This window comes from Sapajus apella, unplaced genomic scaffold (genome assembly GCF_009761245.1).
Source record: "Sapajus apella isolate SASKATOON/1434 unplaced genomic scaffold, GSC_monkey_1.0 scaffold36, whole genome shotgun sequence".
Lineage (NCBI taxonomy): Eukaryota > Metazoa > Chordata > Mammalia > Primates > Cebidae > Sapajus > Sapajus apella.
This window is the reverse complement of record NW_022436976.1, coordinates 27,053,271-27,059,270: the sequence shown is the minus strand read 5'-3', so window position 1 is coordinate 27,059,270 and position 6,000 is coordinate 27,053,271. Positions and strand designations below refer to the sequence as shown.

Here is a 6,000-nt window from a genome sequence, read left to right as displayed (position 1 = left end):
TTTTTTCTCCACTGTGCTTATCACTTCTTAATGTAGTCTGCATGTATGTGTTTGTTAGCAGTCTGCTTTTTTTCCCCTAGAGCTTGAGGTCTCTGATGCAAATTTGTTTTATCCACTGCCTTTGACCCTAGTGTCTAGAACAATGCTGGCACCTAGCAGCTACTCAAGAAATATTTATTGAAAGAATAAGTTGGAAAATGTGTGTTCAAATCCCAGCTCTGCCTCTAACTCCCACTGTGACCTGGACAAATCCCTTCACCTTTGTGCCTCGGTATCTTCAATCTGAAGTGAAAAAAACCATTCTTGTCCTTCCAAATTCAGCAGATGGTTAAGAAAGTCCAGTGAGGTATAGATCATGAAAGCATGTTATAATGAAGATATAATGTATGCAACCAGTAAAAGATCATGTCCAAAACTGGTAAATTTATCTTGGGTACAAGAAGGATGTTATAAAAAATACATGGGCCCTTGATCATCTTTCAGGACTCTCTTTGGAGTAGCTTGGTTTGAAGAAGAAGGGAAATAAATTTTTATAGTATAACAGGTCCCACTGGGTGCCAGGCAGTGGATTCCTGGTATGATCCAACTTAATATTTAATACAGTTCTGTCTGATAGGCTATCTGAGTTTCCTGAGGGGAATAGCCTTGTGTTTTCAGCTTTGTAATCTCAGCATCTGGCTCAGAGTAGATATCAATGTGAGTTTACTAAATTGGACTTAATTGCATTTTTTGCTGAGGAAAAGACTCAGGGACAGTGAGCAACTTCCCTGCGGTTGCACAGGTAGTAGGTGGTGTTACTGTTCTGTGCCAGAGCCAGATTCAGCACTCCATGCTGCAAAAGCTCTGTGGAAAACAGCCGGACATTCATTTTGGCTTAAAGTCTCTTAAAGCCTATCACGGGCAATTGACAACAGTCTTTGCCCATACATCTTCCTCAGAGCAGGCAGTAGGCTGTGTGCAGCCGGCACAATAGCTTCTCTTTAATGCCCTTTGAAAGAATCCTGGAAGTCTTCAGTTTTAGGGGAGGGAAGAGTCCAGGAGAAAGCCTCCTTCCAAACAGGCTTGGCTTTGCAGCACCTCCCAAGTTTTGATGTGCAGTTTCAGGGTTTCAGAATGGCCTCTGTGGTTGCTATGGAAATAGAGCAACAAATATTTGCAGGCTGGTAACACCTTCCCCCCAGAAGCCTAGTCAAGAATGTTTGGGACAAGGCCCCTGCCCACCAGGCTGCTGTTGTGGCAGCTGAATGCCGCCTTTGTGATCAGCCTCCTGGCCTGCCACCAGGCTCCAAAGAAATGACTCGGCCCAGATCTTTCTAAATAGTGTTTGTGTTTTAGTTGTCCACAAAGGGGGCGGGGGCAGCTCGACAGAACTTTAAGAAAATCATCCAGCCTATGGCTGACTGTCAAGACAAAAATAATGCTAAGTCTTACTTTGCAAATATCATTCAGAGAGCCATGCCAGGTTGTTTTGGGAATGATGCAAGTTGCCACTCACTGAGCACGAGCATGTGTGGGAAGCTCTGTTCTCATAGGGTCCTCACAGCAGCATGACCAGATAAGTCTGGCCATCTTACAGATGAGAAAATGGATGTTCATGGGAGACACATAAGTTTCTTCAATTTATTTAACTAGTAAACGGTGGTGCGGTGCTGAGGTTGAAGTGTCTGATTGTTATAATTACTACTGGCATTATTGTAAAGCTCCCTAGATTTCAATCAGTGACTGGCAAACTTTCAGAGCCTCTCACCTTGCACACTCTTACAAGAAAAAGAGATACAGTGAAATGGAGAAATTTGGCCTTAGCTGAAAGATAATTTTATTTGTTTGTGGGAACTTGATATGCTTGCTTATCATTGCAGACCAGGCATTGTGCGATTTTGCCGGAATGGGAAGGTCCATGGTTTCCCATCTGGCTCCAGTTCTGTTTGGGAGAAAGGAGGCAGTGAATGAAATTTGACATAACAGCAGGTGTTACTTTGAGGGTTAGAAAGGTACCATTGTCTCCTCTGCAATAAACTGCCAGGTTTTCACCTGCTGTCAAATTGCAAATTCATTTACCATTAAAATGTTGGGTCATGACTTCATTAATTTAGTAAGTCTTTATTAAATGCCTACTGAGGGTCAAGCACTGAGCTGATCATTGGGGATAGAGAAATGAATAATATTTGTTTAACAAGTATTTATTAAGTGTCTGCTCTCTGCTAGGTACTACATAGGCCCTGGGGATACTGCTCATTCCATCTCCTCAAGGGATTTACTTGTGGATAAACCAAGTAAACGGGCACTTGCCACAGAAAGGATGACTTCTTTACTTGTAAGTATAGAGCGCTAAGGGGCACCCAGCAAGGACACTTAAATTAGTCTTAACCTGCTTTGTCCAGCTTGGCAGCCACCCATGGGTAGAGAACACATGAAATGTTGTCAGGATAAAACACACACTGAATTTCAAAGTCTTAGTATGAAAAATAGAATGTATTTATCTCAGTAATTTAAATTGGTTATATATTGAAATGATAAGATTTAGAATGTTTTGGGTTAAATAACATATATTATCGAAATTAATTTTTCATGTGTCTCATGCTGCTGTGTAAGCCATCCAGCAACTCTGTAAGGTAGATATTGTTCTTATTGACATTTAAGTGATACACAATGGGCTTAGAGTGGTAAATGACTTATCCAAGGTCACATGACTTAGGAAGGGTAATTCAGACATCCAAAATCAAAAGATGACCTTCCTTCAGGGAAAGCCCACTGATAATTTGGTTTAGGAATTGGGCCTTTAATGAGAAGTTAGTTGTCTTCTCTCAATGTGTATTAATATTCTCTGTAGAGAACCCAGAAGTATGTCAGAAACATAAAACATATCCAGTCATACATCAGTTTTAGAGAGCAGGGCAGATAAATTCTGAAAGCAAAGCATTCATGTCTATGGTAGAGACAGGCTCGTTGTTCCCAAATAGCTGTTCTCTCCTCCCTCCTTAACAATACAACCCCTGATTTATTTTTTAATTTTTTTAAATTTTATTTTAAAGACAGGGTCTCACTCTGTTTCCCAGGCTGGAATGCAGTGGCATGATCATGGCTCACTGTAGCCTCAAACTCCTGGCCTCAAGTACTCCTCCTGCCTTGGCCTCCCAAAGTGTTGTGATTGCAGGCATGAGCCACTATATCCATCCAGAACCCCTGATTTTCAGCTGGGCATGTGGATGCTGAAAATGAAATCTTGCAACGTTGGGGCTCCATTATAGCTAGGTATTTCCAGGTAACTAAGTGCTGGTTCATGAGATGTAAGCAGAAGTAGGGTTTGCAACTTCTGAGAAGTGTTCTTAAATGCAAGGGCTACCCCCTTGTCCTGCTCTTCATCTTTCTTGCTGAATGGAGCAGCCATCTTGCACCAGTTAGGATGTTGAGAATGGCAGAGCAACAAGTTAGAAGGAATCTGGGCCTCTGCCACTAGAGAGGGCTATTTCAGTTTATGATTATTTCCCTCTTGACTTCTGTTATTATGTGAGAGAATAAAACATCATGATTATATATTATATATGTCATCAAGATTAATTTTTCATATGTCTCATGATGCTATGTAAGCCACTCAGCAACCCTGTGAGTTTGATATTATTCTCATTGTCATTTAAGTGATGCTATTCTTACTGACATTTAAGTGATTGTGAGTTTTCTGTCATATACAGCTGACCATAATTCTCAATACCATGTATGAAAATTTTCTCCAACTACAGACATGCCTAATATAATGGAGCTTCATTTTATTGTGGTTTGAAGATACTGTTTTTCTTTTTTCTTTTTTTAAAACAAATTGAAGGTTTGTGGCAACCCTGCATCAAGTAGTCTCTTGGTGACATTTGTTCAACAGCAGGTGCTCACTTCAGGCATGCCTCTATGTCATGTTTTGGTAATTCTCTCAATATTTCAAATGTTTTCAGTATTACTATATCTGTTATGGTGATCTGTTATCAGCGATCTTTGATGTTACTATTGTCATTGTTTTAAGGTGTCACAGCTGCTCCCATATAAGCTGGTAAACATAATTCACCAACTGGCTATTCCCCATATTTCTCCCTCTCCTCGGGTCTCCCTATTCCCTAACACACAACAGTGTTGAAATTAAGTCAATTAATAACTCTACAATGGCCTCTAAATGTTCAAGTGAAGGGAAGAATCATATCTCTCAATTTAAATCAAAAGCTAGAAATAATAAAGCTTAATGAGGAAGGCATCTTGAAAGCTGAGATTGGCTGAAATCTAGGTCTCTTGCACCAAACAGTTTCCCAAGATATGAATGTGAAAGAAAAGTTCCTGGGGAAAACTGAAAGCACTATTTCAGTGAACATACAAATAACAAGAAAGTTAAAACAGCTTTAGTGCTGAGATGGAGAAAGTTTTAGTGGTCTAGGTAGAAGATCAAACCAGCCACAACAGTCCCTTAAGATAAAGCCTAATCCAGAGCAAGGCCCTAACTCTCTTTCATTCTAAGGAGGCTGAGAGTGAGGAAGCTGCAGAAGAAAAGTCTGAAGCTGGCAGAGGTTGGTTCATGAGGTTTAAGGAAAGAAGTCTCAATCTCATAAAAGTGGAAGATGAAGCAGCAAGTGCTGATGTAGAAGCTGCAGCAAGTCATCCAGAAGATCTAGCTAAGATCACTGATGAAGGTGACTACACTAAACAATAGATTTTTCTAACTGAAACAGCTTTCTATTGGAAGAAGATGCCATCTAGGACTTTCATAGCAAAAGAGAAGTCAACGCCTGGCTTCAAATCTTCAAAGGATAGATTGACTTTTGTTAATAATGCAGCTGGTGACTTTAAGTTGAAGCCAATGCTCATTTACCAATCCCAAAACCCTGGGGCCCTTAAGAATTAGGCTAAATCTACTCTGCCTGTGCTCTACAAATGAAACATTGAAGCTGGATGATAGCACATTTGTTTACTGCATGGTTTACTAAATATTTTAAGCCAATGTTGAGACCTACTGCTCAGAAAAAGATTCCTTTCAAAGTGTTACTGCTCACTGGCAATGCACCTGGTCACCCAAGATCTCTAATGGAGATGTACAAGAAGATAGATGTTTTCATACCTACTAACACAACATCCATTCTGCAGGCCATGGATCAAGGAGTAATTTCAACTTTCAAGTCTTATTATTTAAGAAATACATTTCATAAGGCTATAGCCATCATAGATAGTGATTCCTCTGATGGATCTTGGCAACATACATTTGAAACATCCTGGAAAGGATTCGCCATTCTAGGTGCTATTAAGAACGATTGTGATTCATGGTAGGTCAAAATATCAGCATTAGTATGAGTTTGGTAGAAGTAGAACCTAACCCTGATGGATGACTTTGAGAGATCCAAGCTTCAGTGGAGGAAATCACTGCAATGTGGCAAAAATAGAAAGAGAACTAGAATTAGAAGTGGAGTCTGAAGATGGGACTGAATTGCTGCAATCTCATAATGAAACTTGAATGAAGAAGTTGCTTTTTATGGATGACCAAAGAAAGTATTTTCTTGAGATAGAAACTACTCCTGGTAAAGATGCTGTTACTATTGTTGAAATGATAACAAAGGATTTAGAATATTACCTAAATTTAGTTCATAAAGCAGCAGAAAGACCTGAGAGGATTAGCTCCAATTTTGGAAAGAGTTCTACTGCAGATAAAATTCTATCGAATAGCATCGCATGTTACAGAGAAATCTGTCACGAAAGATGGAATGAAAGGAAACATCAGTCGATGCAGTAAACTTTACTGTTGCTTTATTTTAAGAAATTGCTGCAGCCACCCCAATCTTCAACAACCACCGCTATGATTAGTCAGTAGCCATCAACATCTAGGCAACATTCTCCACCAGCAAGATTACAACACACTGAAGGCTCAGATGATGGTTGCCATTTTTTAGCAATAAAGTTGCTTTTAATTAAAGTATAGACAGTGTTTTTAAAGACATAATGCTATTGCGTGCCTAACAGACTATAGCATAGTATAAA

The 6,000-nt window shown here is 39.7% G+C and overlaps 1 long non-coding RNA gene across 1 annotated transcript in view; it reads right to left on the bottom strand.

Annotated features, from left to right (window-relative positions):
- Nucleotides 1–956: 956 nt before the first annotated feature.
- The window catches only part of LOC116563960, a 29,460-nt gene continuing 24,416 nt past the window's right edge, over nt 957–6,000 (bottom strand). Inside the window, exon 4 of the long non-coding RNA XR_004274657.1 lies at nt 957–1,129. This is a non-coding gene — a long non-coding RNA (uncharacterized LOC116563960). The remainder of the gene's footprint in view (nt 1,130–6,000) is intronic.